This window comes from Erinaceus europaeus, chromosome 4 (genome assembly GCF_950295315.1).
Source record: "Erinaceus europaeus chromosome 4, mEriEur2.1, whole genome shotgun sequence".
Taxonomy (NCBI): Eukaryota; Metazoa; Chordata; class Mammalia; order Eulipotyphla; family Erinaceidae; genus Erinaceus; species Erinaceus europaeus.
In genome coordinates, this window is record NC_080165.1 from 41,495,042 (window position 1) to 41,522,368 (window position 27,327).

The following is a 27,327-nucleotide window of genomic DNA, read 5'->3' on the forward strand; positions in this document are numbered from 1 at the left end:
AGATTCTTATGTCGGTTTATCATCTTTGTTGGTGGTCATGGGTTCTTTCACTCCATGCATTTAGAAAATGTCTCTAATGTCTTAGTAGCTGCTATACATCAAACTAGGCCCTGAGGTTCATCCAATCTACAAATTCCCATGGTACTTGCCTTCACAGTGTTTTACATTGTTCAGTATATAGCTTGGTACTGGACTGTAGTGTCATTTGAAATACAGGCACACTTGGGATATTTACCTATACTCAGAACTCTAAGCAAAACAAATTATTGTACAGTATTGGCAAAATTTTACTGGCGATCACTGAAGTTACAGGACTGGTAAAATATTTACCCTGATTGAATTATAACCACCTTTTCTAGGAAAAAAAAAAAAGAACAGAGTGGACAGCTTTTCTAGGATATTTGAAAGTGCTTTTATGTTCAATATACATATTACATAAGCATCTCGTTTGTGTCTCATACATAATGATGACTGTACTGGCCAATTATCTGGTTTGTTTCACCAGAAGATAAGATAGATCTGCCCCATTCTGTCCAGATACTCCTACTGCGTTTCATTGACACTAACATGTATCAAATAATTTATTGAGTATTCACATGAAACTGAGTTTAGAGACAGCAGGAAAAGAAAGCTAATTACCTGACTCACATATGCTTCTGCTGTATGTAAATATCTACAAAATAATGTATTATATTTTGGAAAGGGTTATAATTGAGAATATAAAGCATCGTGAGAGGCAGCACACAAAAAGGAAAGAGCTTTTTATTCACTTTTGTGTGATCCTGAGGAAGTCACTTATGATCCTTGGTTCTCTCATTTATGGAATGTGGATAATATAATCAATCACATATTGCTATTGTGATGGTTAAAATGAGATGATTTATGTGATTTACTGTAGGCTTATAAATAAATGACCCGACCATGCATAGAAATAACTTGAGATAACTCTTATGTCTCAATAACGCCTAAGATACTTGTGTATTCTAAAGTATTCAATTCTTAGATGTTAATCTAGGTAATAATTGTTAACTAGTTACTGCATGAGTTAGACTGGTTTCTATTGCAGTAACAAGTAACCCCTAAATCTCAGTACTTTTCAAAGAAACTCAAAAGGATTTTTTTGTTTAGCTTTTTATTCAAGGCCACTGCAGCCCTGTAAGACTCTTCAGAGAGCTTATCTCTTTAGGATAGCTGTTTTAGGATGGCTCAGTGGACACCTCTTTATCAAAACAGACTTTCATGTTGCTAAAGCAAAACAAGTGGGGTTTTGTTACAGCACTTGATGCTATGACTCAGAAGTCGAAATTCCATTTTATTCACACATCATTCATAAAAAAGCAAGATATGGCCATGCTTGCACTGTTGGAGCTAAAAATAAAATGGGATCCTCTGTGCCCCCCTATGCCCCAGGAAAGAAACAGAAATATTGGTAAGCACTAAGTCTTACCAGTCTACCACAGTGAATGGTCCACAGTAGATAAAGAGGTGTGTGTGTGTGTGGTGGGGGGGGGGGAGGATTGCTAAAAATTACTAAAGTTGGGAGTTGGGCAGTAGCACAGCGGGTTAAGCATACATGGCACAAAGTGCAAGGACCGGCGTGAGGATCCCAGTTCGAGCCCCCAGCTCCCCACCTGCAGGGGAGTCACTTCACAGGTGGTGAAGCAGGTCTGCAGGTGTCTATCTTTCTCTCCCCCTCTGTCTTTCCCTCTCCATTTCTCTCTGTCCTATCCAACAACGACGACATCAACAGCAATAATAAAACATCAACAACAATAAAAATGAGGGCAATAAAAAGGAAATAATAAATACATATTAAAAAAATCTTTTAAAAAATTACTAAAGTGTGTTAGAACTGCAACATTTGCAAGCAACATAAAAACTATAGTGGGTTACTCCAGTGATTTCTGAAAATGAAATGCTGTTTTTAAAACACAAGACTGATTCTGTACTTACATATTTCAATGTGTATGTTTTCCATCCCCTTATTTATTTATTTATTTACTTACTTATTTATTTATTTAATCATTTCTGCACTTTTGTGACTCAGAAGAGTGACAGTGAATAGTACCAAGCACACAGTAAGTGCTTACAACTCATTTGTTGATTCACACCACGGGGGGGGGGGGCATGTTTGTAAAGGCAATGAATTGATATATTATGCTTCATGTCCTAAGTCACAAGGCAGTGAGGGGACCAAAAAGAGACTTTCATGCTTAGTGCCATTAGCCACAAGAGTACATTTATTACTTCCTTGAGAAAAGTTGGCCCCAGAAGAGTTATTCATGTTTGTTGGCAGTTACCAAAGGTGATTACCGCTTTTAGCCTTGGACTATAGTCATGCACAGAATATTGGTGCAAAACAAGGTCAGACACAATTAAAGAGTCTGACTTCAGGTTGCTTCCCACTGTCTGCCCAAACTAATAAAGTCCAAGACTACCATCTTTCAGCTCACATGACACCTCCTATGAAAAGTTATTCCTCATCCATTTTGTATAGAGAAATCAGAGGAATGAATTAAATAAAACAAATAAACCTCTTATAATACCAAATTAGTTGTTATCACAAAGGAAGTGGGGGAAAGAAAGGAGGTGGGACAATCAGGTAAAGGGGGGTTAACTGCATAGTGAAAGACAGATTAGGACTATCAGTGACCAAATGTATATAAAAATGTAGATTTTAAATTATATAAATCTGAAATTTACAGCAATGAACTGTCACTTCAATTAAAAAAATAAAAGATGATTAACCTTCTAGCGTTTGACAATCAAATTTTATTAATCACATTTCCATGCTCTTTACTTGATTTTGACCTCCCTGAAAACACAGAGCTGGTATAATTCAAATTTATTACTCCCTGCACCTGAGAAACATCTTAGACAAAAGAGGGGCAAAATAATTCTTCACTGTATTGAATAGAAGCCCCACATTCATTTGAAAAGTCCAGGCTGAAGTGTTTGCCTCACCCCCTTGCTGCATTTTAAAATTACAAACACCATCTATATGCAAAGAAGGAAGCCAGAACAGTCTCTGTGTGTATTCTCAGTCTACTACATACACTTTGCCAAAGAGAGAATCTGATTCCGTTTTAGAACTGAGGTCTCAGGTCCAATTTAATTTGATCCCCAAATGACCAAGCTGATTAATTGTCATTTCTGGCCTTTCTTTGCATTAGAACTTAATCCCTCATAATTTTCCATGAAATGAGTGGGAGTCAACTGTTTCCAGCATGGAAACATGGGTCTTGTTTAAACCTCTCCAGACCAATAATATGGAAGCAAGGTGGGGATGGGACTCTCGGCCCTGAAGAGCAGGTGGAATGTGGATTAGGTCACAGGTGGAAAAGGGGCTGCAGCAGGCAGGCAGCTGGTGAAATCCCAGGGGGGGGGGTGTGGGTGTGTGTGTGTCTGTGTGTGTGTGTGTGTGTGTGTGTGTGTGTGTGTTGGCTGTGGTACAAAGAGAGGAGAGCTGCAAACTGCTCAAAGTCCCTGGGCTGTGCAGCTGCTTGTTTGGCACTTGCTTAGGACCTATCTGTAGTGTCAATGAGCACAAGCCACTCCTAGGATGAAACATGAAAGGTCTCTGTTGAGTAGCAGTGCCCTGCTCCTTCCAGGCAAAGGCTGGAGGAAGCCAGTTTGCCCAAGGCCTGCACACTGCTCCCACCCCACTGTACCCTAAAATCATGAAACCAACTCTTGCTCAGAGCAAGACTTTCTTTCTTTCTTTCTTTCTTTCTTTCTTTCTTTCTTTCTTTCTTTCTTTCATTCTTTCTTTTTTTTTTCTTTTTAAAGGAGCACTTTGCAGGACTAATAGACTTATTTTCCTTCCAATCAAGGGCGTATTTCCAAGTACACCTCTAAAGTGAGTGAAAAAATCTCCGAGCTGGAGAGTAAGTCAACAGGCAGAGGTATTCAGGGAAAGAAAAAACTAGCTCAGGGCTGATAGGCAAAAAATAAATGATGATCCTTCTCCTGGGCTGCAGGGAGTTCATGTAAACAAACTGATCGCAACAAGCCCTTCTTAATCTGTATCTGTCCCATTGCTAATCTCTTCTGTGGCTTCTGCAGGAGAAAATACATTCTCAGTGCTGAGGCTAATATTTCAGATTTAGTTACTGTGAATTATGAACTTTCTCTTTATCCTCAGAGGACAAAAGGAACTATTGGCCAATAATTCCAAAGACTGATAGTCAGGGTGCTGATATAGCCTGTGGGCATGTAAAGTAGTGATCATTTTTCTTCACAGTAAAGCCAGCCTCCAGAACAATTACAGAGTGGGCTAAGGCCATTCTATTTTTCATTTTTAACAATGTATTGTTATTAATATTATTATTATTTTAATGAAAGTGAGATGCAAAAGCACTTATCTCATTTATGGTGTTGAATTTTTTTTTACCTTTCTTATTTTTTGTATAGAGTGGGGTATTGAACCTGGGGCTTCAAGCATGTAAGGCACTCTGCTACTAAGCCATTCCCTGTTCCCATATGTCTACACTAACACAGCTACTTTGACTCCTCCCATCTTTGCTTTTAAGAATAATAGAACTTCCTGATTTGCCTGTACACACTACCAGTATTCTCCTATTCTTCTTAACTGAAGTCCTCAGTACCCCCCCAAGGGGCAAATTGTACAGTTAACACATATTTATTTAGAGCCAGTCCCTGCAGCACTGCGGCTTGACTATGTGGCATTTATTATCAAGGAGATATGAGGAGACTATGAGAGGGGGGTATCAACCAACCTACCAACACCCATGTCCAATGAAGAAGCAATTACAGAAGCCAAAACTCCCACCTTCTGCACCCCCAAAATAATTTTGGTCCGTACTCCCAGTTGAGGAGAGATGATAGAAGGAAGATGACCAGAGGGCTCTGAACTCCAACTCTATCAGAACCCAGAGAGAGAAGAAGAAAAAGGGAAGGACATTTGGATGTAGTAATAGGTGTATGTGAGACTTCGAATGGAAGGGAAGATGGGACCATAGGGGAAAAAGTGGCAAATATATGCAAAGATAGACAAATAGTTGTAGAAAGAATAGTTAACCCATATCTGCAACCTTGGGAGAACTGCTGTAGCTTACAATGTACAGATTGGGGATCCAGAATTCTGGTGATGGGAACAGTTGTTCCACTGTTATCTTTTCATTCTGTAAATTAATATTAAATCACTAATAAAATGGGAAAAAAACATTTAAGAAGAAGACTATGAAAAAGCTTTCCAATTTCTTGATGCAGCACTCTCCCACCCCCATTCTTGACTTGCCCATCGTTCCTACCTGGAATTCAGGTGTGGTGTGTGGAGCACAATTTTTTTGCTGCAGCGATGGAAGTCACACACTGAAAATGTCAGAGCAGGAGGAAAGAAGGATGGATACTCAGTGGCATTGCTGATTTTTTTGTGTTGGTCCAGACCGAATCAGCCTGGACTTCAGCTGTAAGGTGGGACTTCCTGTTATTGGGATCCTGTAGTTTGCAAACTACAGCAGGCATCTGAATCACCTGGAGGGCTTATTAAAACATGGGTTTCTGGGCTCTACCTCAGGACTGTCTCATTTGGAAGGTTTGGAGGCTTGTGGGGCAAGGGAAGGGGGGGGGGTGAAACAAGTTTCCATGTGATGCCTATTCATCCAGGTGATCCACACTTTCAGAAGTACTTGGATAACTAAATAGTGAGTCACTGTTTTCACATATCCATAGATGAATATCATCCTAATCGATACACTACTATCTGACCTTTCGATAGCTACTCCTTTATTCTTTTACTCCAGAAAGAGACTGAAATTCATTCAACCAAAAAGTATCAGTAACCAAGGAGGTTTACTAGCTATTTGGAATCTGATCAATGACAAATCATTAATTAGAGCTGTGGTCACAGCCACTGCCACACAGCTGTCTCTAACCAGGGAGAAAGGGGGTAAATAATGAGGCCTCTATACCATGGCTCATAGAATTCAGACTCCCTGCAAACTAAAATCAAGGAAGCAAGGAACTACAAAAGCTGCTCACAAAAGTGTGCCCTCTACTGGAAGGGTGAAGAAACCTCACCATTGCAGGCCTGGTATAGTTGCATTCCATGAAATTAAACACAGAAGTCAATTTATAAGCAAACTTTCTTTCCAAAGTCTGGTATGAGAGATGCCTCAGGACTGCAAAAACAGTTCAGTGCTTCCACAGTGCCATTATTGCTGTTTTGCACAATGCAAGCTGGATCTAATTGGTTCACCTTTTAGAAGACACCACTTTGTGCTACCCATGACAAATGTAAAATAATTATATCCAGAGACACCCAGCTATGACACCACATGCTTAAAGAACATGCTTAAGAATCTGGTAAAGGCACATCAAAAGAAACCACCACCCAAACAAAGAGACTTCTTACAGAATGGGAGAAAATCTTTGCATATTATACATCAGACAAGAGGCTAATAACCAGAAGATACACAAAGAGCTCACCAAACTTAGCCAAAATTTTTTTTAAAAATTCAAAATTAAGGAGAGATTATGAACAGAATATTCACTAAAGAAGAGATCCAAAAGGCCAAAAGACAAAAGGCTCCAAGTCATTGACTGTCAGAGAAATGCAAATAAAAGCAACAATGAGATGTCACTTCACTCCTGTGAGAATGTCATAGATCAGAATTGATAACAACAACAAATGCTGGAGAGGTTGTGGGGCCAACAGAAAACTTCTGCTCTGCTAGTGGGAATGTAAGCTGGTCCAACCCCTGTGGAGAGCAGTCTGGAGAACCCTCACAAGGTTAGAAGTGGATCTACCTTATGACCCAGTAGTTCCCCTCCTGGGGATATATCCTAAGAAGTCAAACACACCCATCCAAAAACAGGTTGTCCCATCTGTACAACTGAATGATAATACTCATCACACAGGCTCATTGTAAATGATGTTGGAGAGTTAAGAAACAATCTGAGTGCCCAGCTTCAGGAAGATGGACAAGACATGCAAGTGAATATCACAGAATATTAGATGGTAGTCAGAAGCTACAGAATAGTCACACACACAGCAATACAAATTGACTTGAGAAATAAAATGCTTTGAAAAAAAGTGACTCAGGTTGGGGAGGTTAGTCAGGGGTAGAGTATATGCCTTGGGCTGGGCGTGGAAGGCTCTGAGTTCCAATCTATGGCACCCAGACAGAGGTAGTGGTGAAGGAATGTTTTGGTCTTTCTCTCTCTCATTAAATGAATAAAGATGTTTATTTTTCTATCAGATTGACTTAAACAAGAGTGTCTAGGATGACTAAATTTAAGCAAAAATTTGATGACAATGGACCCTCTTCATACCCAATGTAAGTTGTTACAAGTGATACCCCTTGCTACTTATTCTCAAAATACATTTCTTTTTTGTCTACAAAGTTGAACCCTGCTTCTTTAACTTGTGACGTGGCAACTCTGACTAACTCCCTTCTCCCCAGAGTCATTTGATATAGTTAGATATGACTGGGTGATAAAATTTAGGGCAGCAGTATGTGATTGGAAGCGTCATTTGAAATTTCTGGGAAGTGCCCTCAAGTAGAGTGGTCTCAATAAAAGACTGGGGACATAGAAGATGTCAGAGTGATCACAAAAGTGATCTGTGATGTCTAAAGTCTCCTATTTAGCTGTCCCACCCCAAATTGGGCAGCAAGTAATTCAAAATTCTTGAAGGAAGGGGATAATAACCCAGCAAAAACACAGTATGATCATGCAGTATATAACTGGCATTGTGATTGCTATGCCCAAAGAGGAGAAAACTGTTTGAAAGGGGGAAAGCATAAACAAATTTAAAATGGGACTATCTGAAGCTTTAGAAAAGCAACAAAAGAAGTTCTTACAATTTCTTTCTCAACTACTGCTTCAGCTTGGAGATATGTTAACAAAAACATACTCCCTGTTTCTGCACTATTATGCACTTATTATTTTTTTTAGATTGTTTTGATGATTGGGTGATCCCTTGAAGAAAAAGATTATAAATTTAATTTGCCACTGTTTCTCTTTCCTAAAAAAGAAGTTACAGTTCTTAGTCAGCTTCTTGTTTCAATAAGTTTGTCTACCACTAAAAACCAAAGCTCCACATCTGTTCCTAATAAAAATCTATAATCAGCAATGCCCATTGCCTTTCAAAACTTATTTTCTTCATCACCAAACTATGCACAAACCTGGCCAAAGCTTATTTCTGTTGTCACCAAGACATAATGGCATTGCACTTATTCCAGCATAAATAAACCAACAGTGATTCCAAGTAGAATCAGTGTCAACCACTTAGGCTATTGAAAATGTGAGCTTTAATTACAAACTGACATTTTCACTTATTAAAGTGCTGGAGTGTGCAGGTTTTTTTGTTTTTAAGTTTATGACATTCAAACCTTTTGAGATACTTTGTTTCAGGTCACAAGGCCAAAAGACATTTGATAATAAAAACAGTTCACATGTTCTGGAAAAACAGCTTCTCAAAGCAGCAACCTTAAAACACCCTTTCCACAAGAAACCTTTGTTTATAAAAAGTATAGACTTCTGAGCCTGAAAGACAGCACACCGGGCCTCTATCTAGCAAAAAACTTAAAATGGGACTGGCCTGCAGCCTGCAGGTTCCTGGATGAGAGATCTGGAAGCCATGGTGTGCGGTCATCCTCTTATTTTATTGCTGCTTCGGATCCTGCAGGGGTGTTGAAAACAGTCTTAGGAACGGGAGGATATAGGCTTCTGGTGGAAGTAAGTTGCCACTTTTCACTGGCAATACACACCCTACATGTTTTCTTCTTCCTTTGAGAACAGCGGATCCTTGTTTTTTTGTTTGTTTTTTTACAGCTTTGCTCCACTTTAAAAGAGAATCACATGTTGGGAGCTTTGTCCTTAAGTTGCAAGCACTGCTGGGTAAGAATGTAAAGCAATGGGGTAAAGCCACAGGAGCCCCAGCAGGCACAGTACATGGTGACACAGGCTAGGAAGGGTGGGGTCCCAGAGCAGCTGCAAGACCTCAGAGCCTCAGGCGCAGCTATGTGGAGCTCACTTTTCAAAATCTGTAATTCCAGGACTCCTGTCACTAATGATTAAGAGGTGGGCACCAGGCATTAGTCATGTCAGATAACACTATCTCCCCATTCTACTGCTACATCTAACAGACATCTTTTAGCTACTACAGAGTCATTTTTTAAAAATGTTAAAAACAGCACATTCTCTTTAGGAGGACATACATTATTTTGTGAAAATCTGTATTTTTCAAACCCTATGCCTGTAGTGTCAAAAAATGCCTGATGCAGGCATTTTGTGGGTAAAGAAAGAAGGGTGAGATGTCATATAAAGAGATAGCACAATCCTAGATCTTGAAAGTAAAGGGAGCTACTTATGGAAAAAGGACTTGATATATATACATATGTGTGTGTGTGTTATGACTGGAGGACATTAGTTATTTTAATTTTTATTTATAAAATGGAAATACTGACAAGACCATAGAATAAGAGAAACAATTCCACACAATTCCCACTACCAGAACTCCCTATCCCATCCCCTCCCTTGATAGCTTTCATATTCTTTTTTTGTCTCCAGGTTTATCACTGGGGCTCAGTGCCTGCACTACAAATCCACTTCTCCTGGAGGCTATTTTTAATTTTTTCCCTTTCGTTGCCTTTGTTGTTTATTATTGTTGTTGTTATTATTGTTGTTGTTATTGCTATTGTTGTTGCATAGGACAGAGAGAAATGGAGAGAGGAGGGGAAGACAGACAGGGAGAGAAAGATAGATAGATACCTGTAGACCTGCTTCACCGCCCGTGAAGCGACCCCCCTGCAGGTGGGGAGCCAGGGGCTGGAACTGGGATACTTACGCCGGTCTGTGCACTTTGTGCCATGTGCACTTAACCCACTGCGCTACCACCTGGCCCCCAGCTTTCCTATTCTTTAACCCTCTGGGAATATGGACCCAAGGTCATTGCAGAAGGTGGAAGGTCTGGCTTCTGTAATTGCTTCCCCGCTGAACATGGGCGATGGCAGGTCGATCTATACTCCCAGCCTGTCTTTCTCTTTCCTTAGTGGGACAGAAATCTGGGAAATGGGGCTCTAGGACACATTGGTGGGGTTGTCTTGCCCAGGGAAGTCAGGTTGGCATCATAGTTACAACTGGAACCTGGTGGCTGAAAAACAGTTAAGATATAAAGCAGAACAAATTGTTGACTAATCATGAACATAAAGGCAGGAATATTTCAGATGAAGAGTTGGGGTCTCTGTTTTGGAAAAAGCTAGTAGGTCTATTTTAGGTATATTCCAAGGGACCCATGACTTTACTTAGTTTTGCCTGAGCCTGATATCATTTTTTTTTCCTCCCAGGAACTCTTAGTTGTGATCTATAAGATTACAATTTCCAAAAGGACATAGTGACTCTAATCGCACTAGGACTGTGCTGGTTGATGCTTCATTCAGTGAATTTACATATAAAGAAAGAGAGAAGTGGGTTTGTTCACAGAAATCAGAAAAGAAAACCAGGCATATTTTCCCAGAACCCATTGAAAGAACTGGGATTATGCTGAGGAGAGGAAGAATTTCCTCCTTACTGTGAGTGAATTAAAAAAGTCAGAAACAGATTGGGCTGGCACAGTGAGGGACCTTCTAGATGGAACAAAGACCAAGTGCCCTTTAAGGGTAGAAACTGAAAATTTCTGGCACTCAGGTGGCAACTCCAGATGCCCATTCCTGTATGTGTTTGCAGAGACATCTGTGTTGGGTGCAAGAATCAAAGAAGTGTTATTTTTCATGGACACATGTACAAAGAGGCAGGAGGATAAACAAAGAGAGGATGCAAGCTGTCTATTCCCTTCCACCAGCATGAGGAGTTGCCCACAAACCATACAATCTGAAAATGGGCAACTCTATCCTTCCCTCTCAATTTCTCTCTGTTCTATCAAATTAAATAAATAAAGTTAAATACAATAATGTGTACATCTGTAACATTTCTCAGATTTTCACATAAAAATTCAGCCCCCACTAGGTCCTCCTCCACCATCATGTTCCAGGATGTATTATATTTTACTATTGACTGTAAACCATTAATCCACCAACAAAGAAATTAAAATAAGTCAATAAATAAAGTTAAAAAAAAAAGAAAACAGACAGCAAGACAGCAAGGACAGAGCACATTTGATAGTAGTGAGTTCTCAGGATAAAAATAAAACCCAAAAGGAGGATGGGAAGAGAGGAAGAAGTTATATATGCTATTTTGGGGGGAGTTGGGCTGTAGCGCAGCGGGTTAAGTGCATGTGGCACAAAGCACAAGGACTGGCATAAGGATCCCAGTTGGTGCCCCCAGGATCCCCACCTGCAGGGGAGTCGCTTCACAGGTGGTGAGGCAGGTCTGCAGGTGTCTATCTTTCTCTCCTCTCTCTGTCTTCCCCTCCTCTCTCCATTTCTCTCTGTCCTACCCAACAACAACAGCAATAATAACTACAACAATAAAATAACAAGGACAACAAAAGGGAATAAGTAAATAAATATAAAAATTTTAAAAAACAAGTTATATGTGCTATTTTGAATAGGGTGGTCAGGGAAAGCATCACCTGAGAAGGTGGCATTTGAGTGAAGATGCAAAGAAGGCCAAGGAGCAATTAATCCATGCAGAGGGCAGAGGCTTGTAAAAGAGAATTTCAGGTAGACGGCAAAATGTGTGTAGGTTTGAAGCAGAATTGGACTTGTCAAAGAGGAGAAATGGTGAACAGCCACTGAAGCTGGAATGGAGTAAGACAGAGGGAGAAGGCATGATGACTGAGAGGGAACAGAAGGCTGGATCACGCAGAACCCTGGGACCATTTTAGTTGCTCTGGTTCTTGGCACAATTTTAATTACTGCAGCTTTCAGCAAAATGTGAACCTATGGAAAGGTAGGGAGCAGAAGATTTAATGGTACAATCTGAGACATACTTCTTTATTTATTTATTTATTGCCATCAGGGTTATTGCTGGGGTGTGGTGCATGCATAATGAATCGGCCACCATCTCCCCCCTTTTTATTTTATTTAATATGATAGAATTTGAGAGGGGAGAGGGAAATAGAGAGACAGAGATACAAAGAGACACCTGCAGTACTTGTTTCACTGCTTATGAAGCTTCCCCCCTGCAGGTGGGGAGCAGGGGCTCAAACCTGAGTCCTAGTGCATGATGATGTATATATACTTAACCAGGTGCACCACCGCCTGGCCCCTTGAGGAGTTTTTTGTTTTTGTTTTGTTTTTCTCCCTTGGAAGAAAGACAATTGACAGTTCAAATCAGAACTCTCTGCCTTGGAATATTTGTACAATCTATAGAGTTTGGGGACCTTGAATTATTTTTCTTATCTAAGCATTTATCCCAGTTACCCTGATGGAAAATGACTGGAAATGGAGTTCTTTAAAGATTGAACAGTTTTCAGATAAAGCTTTAGAGAGAGAGAGGCGAAAAGACAGGAGTCAGGCTGATGAAGTCAACCAAAGCCCAAAAGAGAAGCAGTGGAGACACAGAGTCAGTAGGAGACCCTGGGGATCTGCCCTTCGACTTTTTTTTTTTTTTTTGCCATTTCCTTATTAGTGATGTAATAATGATTGACCATATTGTGGTATAAGAGGGGTAAAATTCCACACAGTTTCCACCACTGGAGTTCCATATTCTTTCCTCTCCCTTCCCCTCCATTGAAGTTTCCCTAAACTTTAACCCTTAGACCAAAGATCTTTATAGGGAGGAGAAGATGGGAGGTCTTTCTTCTGTAATTGTTTCTCTGCTGAACATGAACATTGACAGGTCGACCCATACCCCCAACCTGTTTCTATCTTTCCCTAGTGGGGTAGGGCTCTGGGGAGGTGGGGTTCCAGGACACATTGGTGAGATCATCTGCCCAGGAAAGTCAGGTAGCATCTGTAATTTTGTGGCTGAAAAGCATTAAGATATATAGCAGAAAAAATTGTTTTAATAATCAGGAACCTAAAGATGAAATTTAAGGTCTTCATGTTGGAAGAAGCTAGGAAGTCTATTTTAGATATAATCCAAGGGTCCCATGACTATACGAATTTTTGCCTGACCCTGACAGATAACATGCAGGTGGGCTAGGAGTATTTTCTGGGAAGATGGTGTCAGAATTGAGGATAGGACTAGAAAGCTGGATTAGGGCAGAGAGAAGCTTCCAAATATAGGAAAAGTATATAAATACCATTAAACTGCAAACCCCATTGATATGACCTAGGACCCTTGTCTACTCATATTTAGCACAGGATCCTGTATTAATCTCTGCATCCCTGTAGATCTGAGTTCACATTCCATGGTCACAACTAGGAACATTCTAGGCTGCACTCACTTCAGGCTCAGTCTTGCCCCAGTGGCAGAATATGTTGACCCAGCCTCCCTTCAGACAGTGGGGCAGTTTCTACCATTGTTGTTCTATATTGAGGGCAATGTTCTATATAGGCCCACAAGAGGGATTGTGATGTTATTTCTGATGAAAATGACTAGTGATGGTGGAGAGAGGGTTCCCTTATCCAACTTTTGTAGTCCTTACTTTATCTGCACTGTTGGACTTAGAGTGGTTGAGGGAAGTGAAATAGGGAGTAGGTCTGACCTTTCCTAGCTCATAGGACTCCTTAGTTTTGTTTTGGATGGTACACTTCCTAACAAAGCCACAGACCCTAGGGTGGGGATATAGCACAATGGTTATGCAAAGAGACCCTCATGCCAAAGCCATAGAACCTGGATATAGACCAGGGCCCATGAGGTAGTACAAATGTGCACATATATCCATAAATTGGGGAAAATATATACCTTAAAGTAAAAATGCACAACAGTCTACAGTGACTCAATTAGTGCAGCAAGTAGACAGACCTAATAAAACATAAGGTACTTAGTCAAATTCAACTTTCTAATAACTCTTCAGCTAAGTATTTAGCTAATGGCTGGAAGCCCGTAACTGGCACCTGAGGGGACATCAACATCTCTGTTCATACCTGTTCTATTCCTATTTTATAGTTCCTATTTATTAAACATTTTGTCCTGTCTCATGTCTTAGTGCCTTTCAGACACCGACTTGCAGATGCTACTATGATTCTATCCTGAACTCCCTGGACAGAAGACCTCACCAATGTATTCCAGAACCTCACCTCTTCAGAGCCCTACCCCACCAGGGAGCAGGAAACAGGCTGGGGGACTGCATCAACCTGCCAATGCCCATGTCCAGCAGAGAAGCAATTACAGAAGCCAGAACTCCTATCTTCTGCAGCCCATTAAGAATTTTGATCCATTCTCCCAGAGAGGGAGAAATGTTAGGGGAAGATGACTAGAAGTCTTTGAAACCCAATTTCACCAGGACACAGAGAGAGAAAAGGAAAAGAAGGAAAGATATTTGGGAGTAATAATAGGTGTAGGTGTGACTTAGAAAGGAAGAGAAGGTGGGGGCTGGGTGGTAGTGCAGTGGGTTAAGCGCACATGACGCAAAGCGCAAGGACCAGCATAAGGATCCCAGTTCAATTCCCCAGCTCCCCACCTGCGGGTGGGGGTGGGGCTTCGCTGGGGGTGGGGGGCCACTTCACAAGTGGTGAAGCAAGTCTGCAGGTGTCTGTCTTTCCCCCTCTCTGTCTTCCCCTCACCTCTTGATTTCTCTCTGTCCTATCCAACAACAATAACAACAATGATAAGCAACAAGGACAACAAAAGGGAAAAAAATAGCCCCAGGAGCATTGAATTCACAGTGCAGGCACCGAGCCCCAGCAATAACCCTGGAGGCAAAAAAAAAAAAAAAAGGAAGGCAAAAAAAAAAAAAAAAAGAGAGAGAGAGAGAAGGCAAGACCACAGAAAAAAATGGGCAAATGTATATAAAAATTTAGGTAGGTAGATAGTTATAGAAATAATAGTCAACCTGTATTTGCAACCTTGGGAGAACCACTGCAGTTCCCAGTGGAGGAAATGGAGACATAGAACTCTGGTGAGAGGTGTGGAATTGTACCCTTGTTATCTTGTAATTTTGTAAACCAATATTAAATCAATAAAAAAAGAAAAAAAAGTGCACTCTACCGGGTGAACTAGTTTCTGGTCCTTATATCTTATCTTAAGTGTACAACACAGGTGATACTAGATACATTCATAATGGTATGGGGTAACCATCACCATCTAACGCAACCCCATAATTCTGTCGGTCTTACAACACTGACACTCTATCCCCAATAAATAATTTTCCATTCTCTTTACCTCCATTCCCTGGCAACTACTATTTTACTTTTTGCCTGGGCCTACTTTTTTTTTTTTAAACCAGAGCACTGCTCAACTCTAGTTTATGGTAGTGTAGGGGATTGAACGTGGGACTTTGGAGCCTCAGAGTCTGTTTGCATAACCATAATGCTATCTACCCCCGCCCCAGATCTATTCTCAATCACCCTATAAAGACAGAGAAAATCTTTTGTAACTTGATAGATTCATTTTCCAACATGGTGATGGTGGATGTCGCTGAGCTCACACATGGACTCAAGTTATCAGTTTCTGTAGCAAGAAAGTGGGAGAAAGGTCTGTAGAGTCTTCCAGCACCCTACACCCTCTTACCTCCAATCTGCTTTTCTCTCAGTGTAGACTGGCTAAGGTAAAAATGCAAAAGTTCCTTTGGACTCATCACAAAAAAAGATCTCATTCCACTATGGGGTAATTTCATTCTTTTTATTTCTTTTTTTTCCAGCAAAGCAAAGTATTTGGGTGAAGTTGTGTGGCTGATGCAAAGACAAGAAAGATATGTGTGTGATAGTTTAACTAATATCCACTACCAAGCAGGATGCAACTTGTCTTTATTAAATGGAGAGTTGAAGGTTAAAAGGTCATGCTCACCTACAGGTTGCGATTTGCATACAGAATTTCCAGAGTGCTGAATTTCAGCAGGGAAACTGGGAAGAAGTTAGAACTCATCTTATGCAAATTTCTCAAGTGAAGGGGGATTTGACAACTGAGACTTCACTAATAAGTGACAAAAATTATGTGGATAATAATTTTGACATTTTTTAGTGTTAGAAGTCTCTATTGAAATAGAATGCGTAAATTAATACTCTTAGGGGACCTTCATAGAGGAAAAACAGCTTGGGGATCACGAACCCTATTAACTCACATGTCCCAAGACTCTAGTGAAAAATTCCTAACGGAATGGAAAATGAGGATGCTCCAATGGGTATGGAGCCTTGTAATGTTCACAAGTGCATGTTTTGTAAAGCAGCACGGCAGTGTCCTCAAACTGCTTTTATAACTGAGATTTATGTCTCTAGGAAAATAAGATACTTAGCAAAAGAATGACTCTGTTTCTAGAGAAAGAATGATAAGTTCTCTCAAGATACTGCTAAATTGCTAAGTTATCTGCTTTTTTTCTGTACATTCTCCACACTGCCCTAGGTTGGAACTCCAAATCTATAGTTGCCATCAAATCAATTTCTAAAACAATATAAGAATGCAGTAAATATTATGCATCAAATTCATTGTTATCTGTTAAAGACCCAACTCAGTATCATTGAGATTGAGTGTGTCTATGTAGGTAACAGATGTACAGAGACTGTAGGAAAAAAGAGATTCACACACAGATTATTTTTTAATAAAACTGTTCATTCTATCAGAAAGTGGAGGGAATTAAATATCAGCAGACAGATTTGTTTAGATCCAGTTTCACTACTATTCTTTAGGTTACTTTGAATCTATTCTGATAACAGTTATTAGATAAATGGTGGTATTTTCAAGATATGGTTCAACTGAGTTCAAGTTATCTATAGGCTTATTCTATACTTAGTTATAATGGACAGAAGTTGAGAAATTATATGACTATAAAACCCATTCACAGATTACATACACCTGGAATTCCATACACCAAAAAGATTGTCAGGAAATAGAACTGAAAAAAATTAAAACAGAAAATAAGAATAACAAAACTTTACTAAGATCCTACTATGTGGCAGGAACTCTACATATAGTTTATATCTCTAGTCCTTCCAACAACATGACAGAGAAGTATTAATATTTTATATTTTGATGAGAAAATGTAAACTTACAGAAATTATTCTAGGTTAAATAAAGCCTTAGTCGAGGGTAAATAAAGCACAGAACCATAATTTTCCTAAACAGTCTAATTCCCAACCCCTATGTACTTTCATTTTTAAAATAGTTTTAAATATTTTTTTTAGTTTTACTTACGAGAAAACCAAAGCATCACTCTGACACATACAATGCTATGAATCAAACTTGGGACCATGCTTAAGAGTCCAATGCCTTACCCACTATACCACCTCACATTATGTATTACATGTGAGAGAGTGAGTGTGCTTCACATGAGATAACAAGAGGAAGAAAGAGAAGTCAGAGGCCTACCCTGTTACACAGAATTCAAGCTGGTAATGGAAACCTCAGTCATGCAAGTTCAACACTCAGTTGTGCTATTTCCCTAGTCACACTTAGTTGTGTAACTGGTATCACTGTGTTCTACCCAACATTATAAATCAGGTAGCTATCAAGTGGAAATCTAGGGATCCCAGTTTTCATAAATAAAATTCCAAATCTATCATGCTTTGAATGCACTTGTATGCATTCTTCTCCAATCAACTCCTTTGAGTGAATTCATTTTTTTCCTCCACAAGGTTTCTCACTGGTGCTCTATGCTTGAATGATGACTCCACTGCTCCCTGGAGCCATTATTTTCCTCTTTCTTTCCTCCCTCTCTTCCTCTTCCTCCTTCTCTCTCTTCCTATCTTCCTTCCTTTCTTTTTTGATAGAGGTGTATCAGGGAGAAGAAAGAGGGAGGAAAGGAGAGAAAAAGACACCTGCAGTGTTGCTCCACCACTTGTCAAGCTTCCCCCTGCAGGTGGAGACCTGGGATTTGAATCCAGCTTATGTGTTCAAACCATGGGGACTGGGGACTGGAACCCATGGATATGTGCACTTTACCAAGTGAGCCACCAGCCAAACCCTTAAATTCAACCTTAATGGACATTTTTACTCTAAAATAAAAATAGCGCCACCACCCCAGATCCCTGCCCCACTAGGGAAAGAGTCCAGAGACTTCACGTGTGGAATGACAACCCTTCAGCTTCATTACTCGGGTGAGACTTTTCCTTTCATAGTATACTCTAATTTCATCTCAGTGGTTCACTTTCTAACAAAGTCCCATAACCTAGATATACACCAGTTTCTGTGAGAGAGAGCTTATGTTCACACGTATCCATAAACTACTGCAAAATATATACCTGAAAGCAGAAGTACACTAGAGTTTGCAGTGAGTACCTCCCTAACACTTCCTCTCCACTATTCCAAGCTTGGGATCTATGATTGCTCAACAATTTGTTTGGCTTCGTATGTTAACTCTCTTTTCAATCACCAGGTTCCAGATGCCACCAGGATGCTGGCCAGGCTTCCCTGGATTGAAGACCCCACCAATGTGTCCTGGAGCTCTGCTTCCCCAGAGACACACCTTACTAGGGTAAGAGAGAGGCAGACTGGGAGTATGGACCGACCAGTCAACGTCCATGTTCAGCGGGGAAGCAATTACAGAAGCCAGACCTTCTACCTTCTGCCACCCTCAATGACCCTGGGTCCATGCTCCCAGAGGGCTAGAGAATGGGAAAGCTATCATGGGAGGGGGTGGGTTAAGGAGATTGGGTGGTGGGAATTGTGTGGAGTTGTACCCCTCCTACCTTATGGTTTTGTTCGTTAATCCTTTCTTAAATAAAAAATTTAAAAAAAAAAGAGAGAGAGAGACAGGTTGGGAGTATGGGTCAACCTGCCCACACCCATGTTCAGCAAAGAAGCAATTACAGAAGCCAGACCTTCCACCTTCTGCACCCCACAATGATCCTGGGTCCATACTCCCAGAGGGTTAAAGAATAGGAAAGCTATCAGGGGATGGGATGGGATATGGAGCTCTTGTGGTGAGAACTGTACCCCTCTTATCCTATGGTCTTATCAATGTTTCCATTTTATAAAAATAAATAATAATAAAAATAAAAATAGAAAAACAGCTTTATGTACTTTGTATTGACTGGGCAACAGCTATGGACCAGACACTATTTCAGACACTGAGGCAGAAAGATTTCAGATCTGTCACGTAACACATCAATGACTGCAGTTTTGAGCACTACAAGCAAGTTTTCAAACATATTGATTGTAAAGGATTGATGATGCAATTGTTAAGTCTCATTAGGTATTTCTACTTAACTCTATTAAACCCACATGAAAACTAACCAATCATGCTGAAAAGCATTTCATACTGCATTTTTGACCATTTTATTTCTAAATAAATGAAAAGTGAAAAGCAGGTGTTTGCTCACTGGTGGAACACATTCCATTCATGCTTGAGGTCCAGGGTTTGATTCCTGCAAGTGACATGAAATAAATAAATAAATTTTAAGGAAAAGTGAAAATGTTGAAGTAGAGGCCAGATTTGTTCTGTGTCTATACCACAATTCAGCTTCTCTGAACTATATTTCTTCATATAAACAGGGATGCTATTAACTGTCTTCCAGACGTGTGTTTTCAGACTCTTTAACATGATGTCCAAGGATCTTCTAGTCCAATCAATAGCTCTCATAATCACTCTAAATGTGCTAGAATCCCACCCTTTTGAAATATTTGCTTTCTTCAACAGGTAATTATATTCCATACTTCTGAATCTTTATCAAGTTCTTTATTGGGGATAATCCAAAACTCTCTCCCTGCCTATGAACATATCTTGCACTTGGAAAGCTTTTCTGTTACTTCCTTAGCCACATCTCTATCTCTTAATATTTTATAGTATTTTAATGAGAGAGAGGGGAGAGAGATAGAGACAGAGACAGAGAGAGACAGAGAGAAATACCAAAGCACTACTCAGTTCTGGTTTATGGTGGTGCTGGGGATTAAATCTGAGACCTATACTATGCAGCTATCAAGAACAATGAACCCACCTTCTCTGACCCATCTTGGACAGAGCTAGAAGGAATTATGTTAAGTGAACTAAGTCAGAAAGATAAAGATGAGTATGGGATGATCCCACTCATCAACAGAAGTTGACTAAGAAGATCTGAAAGGGAAACTAAAAGCAGGACCTGACCAAATTGTAAGTAGGGCACCAAAGTAAAAACCCTGTGATGAGGGGTAGACATGCAGCTTCCTGGGACAGTGGGGGGTGGGAATGGGTGGGAGGGATGGGTCACAGTCTTTTGGTGGTGGGAATGGTGTTTATGTACACTCCTAGCAAAATGTAGACATATAAATCAGTAGTTAATCAATATGAGAGGGGGAAAATCAATTGTATGTCTCAAAGTTTTTCAAAACACAAACTGAATCTTTTTAATATATAGGCTGTGTATTTGATATGCGGACTCTCTCAAAAGCCTAGACCAAGTAGATTAGAAGCATCCAATAGCACAGCTATATACAAGATACTGGATACTGTACAGCAAACCATAACAAAAGGACTTTTCAAAGTTAACCCAATTACCAAATAATGTGATGATAACATTAACTGTCGATTGTCTTTTTGAACCCTAAGACAGCAGGAACCTCACATCTCCACTATAGAGCCCCTACTTAACCCAGTCCTGGAACCCTTGGATAGGGCCCACTTTCCCGTATGCCTCTCCCAATCCATACCAAATAATATTGCATCTGCCGATCACAACCTAACCAACACAACGATTGCCACCTCAACATGCTTCACCTCAGACTGTGTCCAGAGACTTCACGTGTGGAATGACAACCCTTCAGCTTCATTACTCGAGTGAGACTTTTCCTTCTATAGTACACTCTAATTTCATCTTAGGTGGTTCACTTTCTAACAAAGTCCCATAATCTAGATATACACCAGTTTCTGTGAGAGAGAGCTTATGTTCACACGTATCCATAAACTACTGCAAAATATATACCTGAAAGCAGAAGTACACTAGAGTTTGCAGTGAGTACCCCCCTAACACTTCCTCTCCACTATTCCAAGCTTTGGGCCCATGATTGCTCAACAATTTGTTTGGCCTCGTATGTTAACTCTTTTCAATCACCAGGATGCCACCAGGATGCTGTCCAGGCTTCCCTGGATTGAAGATCCCACCAATGTGTCCTGGAGCTTAGCTTCCCCAGAGACCCACCCTACTAGGGAAAGAGAGAGGCAGACTGGGAGTATGGACCGACCAGTCAACGCCCATATTCAGCGGGGAAGCAATTACAGAAGCCAGACCTTCTACCTTCTGCCACCCTCAATGACCCTGGGTCCATGCTCCCAGAGGGATAGAGAGTCGGAAAGCTATCATGGGAGGGGGTGGGTTATGGAGATTGGGTGGTGGGAATTGTGTGGAGTTATACCCCTCCTACCTTATGGTTTTGTTAATTAACCCTTTCTTAAATAAAATTTAAAAAAAATCTGAGACCTTGGAGCCTTAGTCATAAAAGTCTTTTACATAACCATTATGCTGTCTCCCCTGTCCCTATGTCTCTCTATCTGAATTAAGAAAATGACCAGAGTGATGAAATTGTGCATGTATCAGTCCTTGCACAATTTTCCTTGAATAAAAGATTATCATCTGGACATTGTTTTAATCTTTTCTGTTTCAATGGGCTCAGAAGAAGGTTCTATACTGAGTGGCATTTATTTATTTATTTTAATAGGTGCATTTTATTTTATGTAAACACTAACTAAATAAAGTTGATTTACAAAATCCCAAACAATAGTAATTTTTCTATCTTTATTTTTATTGGCTAGAGACAGCCAGAAATTGAGAAGAATGGGGAGATAGGGAGAGACAGAGAGACACCTGCAGCCCTGCTTCACCATTCATGAAGCTTTCCCTCTGCAGGTGGGGACCTGAGGCTTGAACCCAGTTCCTTGTGCACTGTAACATGTGCACTCAACCAGGTGCGCCACCACTCATCCCCAAGAATAGTAATTTTTAATTAGCAAATGAAACAGAAATACTTTCTTATTAAAAAAAATATTATAGAAGGTCAGGAGATAGCTTACCTAATAGAGTGCTAACCTTATGATGCAGGAAGCCTAGGTTCAAGGTCCAGCACCACATGGGAACACCACACTTGCAGGAAACTTGATGGGCAGTGGAGAAGTGTTATGATGTCTCTTCCTTCCTGTCCATCTCTCTCTTTCAAATAAAAAAATAGAAAGAAAAAAAGTCATCCTGAGGTTGTTGGAATCTTGCATGAGTGAGGCCCAGTGCTGCTTAAAAAATACTGTGATGCATTATGGATAAACCTAGTTTTTGTAGATCATCACTCCAATCCCCATTTTCATCCCTCAACTTTTATCTATAACTTTTTCCACCACTTACTATTTTGAGTTTGGAATAGGTTCTTTTAAAAATGATGAAGGAGCCAATGAGTCTATTCACAATTAGCATGGGAAAGGAGTTGGGGCAGAGAGTTGTTCTCCTCAGCCAGACTCCACTTGGGCATGAGTTCAGCTATCAAAAAATATATAAAAATAAAACATAATTATAAACAGGGCATTTTCCTGTGAGGACACAATTCTTTACTACTTAAAATCTCTTACAAGATTCAATGGAGAAAAAAAGTTATCTGAAGAATGCCGATTTTTTTTTGTCTTATCATGAAAATGTTTGCAAACACTTATAATAATACTTTCAATATTTTAATGTAAAAGACAAATATTTAGTTAAACTTAATGTATATATATATTTATTTATAAACGTGTAGCTATCCTACTGTGCTATAGGAGATATGTAGAGATGATATTTTTAAATGAAGAAATAAAACTAATTTTAACTTTAAAAAATCCCAATAAGTGGTTTGGCACAAGAAAAAACTAATCTTGACTGAGCAGCTGGTAGAAGGAAAACATGTTATTCTTAAGCTTTTCCCTGATGTTGGTCATTTCCTTTCTTAATTCATTTGACCAATTCAGTTTATCTTACAAGACCACCAGCATCTTTCAAACATTAGTTAAATAAGACAGGCAGAGGGTTAGCACTCGAGTCTCAGTTTGGAAATGTCACAATTTAATCTCAAAGGTTCACTAGGTGTGGGCTGTTGCTCTGGGTCCCTGCCCCCCCCCCCCCCCCAGCTACTGGTGGCAAGGGTCAGAGCAGCCCCTTGAGAGAGTCCCAGGGTAACTCTGCATGTCAGAGGCTATGTGCATGGAGAGAATCACAGACTCATTCAGTTCCAGGAGCAGCCTCAGAAAAGTGGGCAACTTGTTTATTGAATGAGAAAGCAAGTACTATACCTATTACCCAGGGAGAAGGTTGAGGTAATCATTAACCCAAACACAAAGCAACACAATGTATAGTCACATTTTGACCTGCAAAGTATTAGATCACAAGTGGAAAGTTACCATACAAGGTTTGATCATGAGCTTCACAATGCATATTTCCCCAGGGGTAAATTACAGGCACCTCAGGGTGAGAGAAGGAGGAGGGGCTGAGTAATGGGGGTTTGTGGTGGTTTTTCAAGTTTGGCCAAACACAATGTACAGTAATTCATGGCCTTTGTTTTAAGGGGAGAGGAGGGGCATGTGCAGGAAGGTAACCCCCATTCCAGAGAAGCCATTCATCATTAGTTCAGGAGGTCAGGGGAACCTGCCCTTGTCTTGACCTGAAGGGAGAGTTGGGGGTCGACCCTCTTGGACCTCATGGAAACAACGGCCTGGACTTTCTGGGACAGTGGGCCCCATCCTCCAACAGCTATGCAGTTGTAATTCTGACAGTGTGAAACTCAACAGATTTTTCTTAAGTTTCTTGTTAGTTTTCATTTTGGTCTGACTCTCATACTTGCTTTAAAGTCCAGTGCTTTATCCACTGCCACACCTCCTGGACCGGTCTGACTCTCATAAAACTTACTTTTCTTCAAAATCACCAGTACTTGTGTGGTTATATGGCTTAAATGGAGAAAAACACTGACAAAATAGTGTCAAGGGACTTAACATCTTTGCATTTTCTTTCACTAAATAAAAGCTCTAAAGGGAGTCGGGCAGTAGTGCAGTGGGTTAAGCACACATGGCATAAAGTGCAAGGACTGGCATAAGGATCCCAGTTCGAGCCCCCCCCCCCCAGCTCTCCACCTGCAGGGGAGTCACTTCACAGGTGGTGAAGCAAGTCTTCAGGTGTCTATCTTTCTCTCCCCCTCTCTGTCTTTCCCTCCTCTCTCCATTTCTCTCTGTCCTATACAACAATGACAACAACGATAATAACTACAACAATAAAACAAGGGCAACAGAAGGAAATAAATTAATAAATATTAAATAAAATACAGAAAATAAAAGAGTACAGTTTTCATTTGCATTGTAAGGGGGAAATTTTCTTCTTTGTCCAGTTTTGTATGTTTCCTCTTCCCTCTTTCCTCTCCCTCTTCCCACTAGAGTTATCACCAGGGATTAGTGCCTGCATAACAATTCTACTGCTCCTGGCATCTGCATTTTTCTCTTTGATAGAAGCTGAGAGCAAGACAGTGAGAGAGCGAGAAAGATGGAGGACAGACACCTATAGCATTGACCTACTGCTAGTGAAGCTTCAACCATGTAGGTAGGGACTGGGTACTTAAAACTGGGGGTTCTTCTTCATGTGGTAACACATCCATGCTACCCAGTGCCTGACCCCTAGTTTTGCTCCTTTTCAAACATCCTGTAGTGGTCAAGTCTTCCTTTGTCCCTCCCTTTCTCCCTTCCTCCCTTCCTCCCTCCCCTTCCTCCCCCAGCACCCTCCTCCTTTTCTGCCTCTAGGGTTGTTTTGGGGGCTCCATTGGGGCATTACAAATCCACCTTTCCTGGCAGCAATTCTTTTCTTTTCTTTTCATTTTATTTGATAGGACAGGGAGAAATTGAGAGGGTAGGGGGAGAGAGAGGGAGAGAGAAAGTGAGATACCTGCAGAACTGCTTCATTATTTGTGAAGTGTCCCCACTATAGGTAGGGATCAGAGGCTTGAACCCAGGCCTTGTGCGGGTCCTTGTGCATAGTACTATGTGCCTTTAACCAGGTACACCACCACCTGCCCCCCACCTTTCCTTCCTTCCTTCCTTTTAAAAAGATTATATAATCAAGCAGATATAATTTATACATATTTCTATATTATAAACTTTCAATTAAGCTAATACATTTGGCATTGTTAGCATAAGAAGAAAATTATATGTTAGTTCCATATTTGGTGATATATTTTGACACAATTTCTAATGTCCTTTAGGTTTCACATATGAAATTGCACTTTAAATCAAATGCTTCACTACGGAGCCTCAATTACCTAGATTTGAAACACATTTTAGATTTGGGTTACAAAGAATGGTTTCAGAGGAACTGTAAAATAAAGAAATCGAAGCAAATAGAAAGCTTCTAAATCAAGAAGCTAGTCTATTTGAAGACTGACATTGTGGAGAGGCCTATACAATCCAAACATCTGACAGTCCTTGTAAGAAAAGACATAATCATATAAATAGTCTGAAATTCCAATTCCCCCACATTTTGTCTAGCAGAGTCTTAGTTTTGCTCAGGTGTCCATCCCCTATGTCCCCAAGTTGGTGTAAATTGTTTATGATGGTCAATGGATTTTTAGATAATTGTGTCCTCAGAGGAATTCTTTAGGGAATATTTCTGGATAGATTCCCCCCACCCCTTATAAAAGCTAAATAAAATATTGAAACAAAACGTTGAAAGGAAAAAATGAACAAAGTAGACAGAACTTGAATGGTTAAAATCCTGGAGAGGAACGTATTAAAAGAAACCCCCCCCCCCCAGCCATGTACTACTGCTTCTACTGATCAGTGCTGTGGGGAGTAATGGTAGGACAAAAATGACAGTTGGTAAGAATCTACATTGTTGGACAGGAAGAAGCTGGGATTTGGAGTTTCCCAACAGGATGAGTAAAACAGAAGTTGAAATTTGGGACCTAGCAAGATTGAAGGGCTCCTATACAGTTGGGAATATAGAGGATTCTACCTTGGGAATAAGAAGAAACCATAAAATAAGTCAAACAAATATAAGACTCACATTCAACTGGGTCACATTGATCTGAAAGTATTCTCTCATCCTTCCAGAAAAGAGTTAAATACTTTTTGGGTGAAAATGTCACTAACCATGAGTATATTGGAAAAAAAAAAAGTATCTGAGTTATTAGAGTCCTCAGTCACCACATGTGAATGCCTGTAGGAGAAAAGCTTAATGGGGAATGGAGAGGTGTTATGTTGTCTCTTTCTCTCTCTGTCTCTCTTCCTGTATCTAACGGAAAAATTGACTACCAAGACTAGTAGAATTGTGTCAGCACTAACCTTCAGTGATAACCATGGTGATAATAAATACACAAACAAAACGGTATATATACACAATAGGTATAATACTCAGCTATGAAAAAAAGATGAAATCTTGCTATTTGCAACAGTGTGGCTAGAATTGGATGTTATGCTAAATGAAACAAGTCAGAGAAAAGATAGTACTGGATGATCTGATGTATGTGAGCTATAAACAAAGCAAAATAATAGACCAAAAACAAATAAACAAACAAACAAAAACCACAACAACCTCTAAACCAACCCTTGGATTATGACCAGAGAACTGAGATAGCCAAAATGGGAAGAAGCAGAAGCCATAAAGGAAAAGGGAATTCAATACACAGCAGAGAGGTTTTTAAAAAAATAATTTTTAAAATATTTATTTATTTTCCCTTTTGTTGCCCTTGTTGTTTTTTTATTGTTGTTGCAGTTATTATTGTTGTTGTTATTGATATTGTCATTGTTGGATAGGACAGAGAGAAATGGAGAGAAGAAGGGAAGACAGAGGGGGAGGGAGAGATTATGAAGTGACTCCCCTGCAGGTGAGGAGCCCAGAGTTCAAACCAGGATCCTTCTCTGGTCTTTGAGCTTTGCGCCATCTGTGCTTAACCCACTGTGCTACCTCCTGACTCCCAAGAGGTTTTAATACTTTGGTGTTGAGTGCACTATGACTACTTGCTCTTGAAGAGGTGTAAAGAAATAACCCTGAAACATACATAACACTGTAGAGTATATAGACGTATCAACTCAACATATGGTGCACTTTAAACTTACATGTCCATTAAATATGAACAAAGGAAAATATGGTTTCACATTTGAGAAGAGAGAAAATGTCATACACAAGAGCTTGACAACATTTCATATCCAATGTTTGACATTCAATAAAAAAATATTTATTGGCCACAGCTGGAGTTCACTGGTTAAAAAGTATGCTTTGGGGCCAGGTGATGGCACACCTGGTTGAGTGCACATGCTACAGTGCGCAAGGACCAGGTTCAAGCCCCCAGTCTCCACCTGCAGGGGGGAAAGCTTCACAAGTGGTGAAGCAGGGTTGCAGGTGTCTCTCTTCCCATCTATCACCCCTTCCCTCTCCATTTCTGGCTGTCTCTATCTAATAAATAAAGATTAAAATTTTT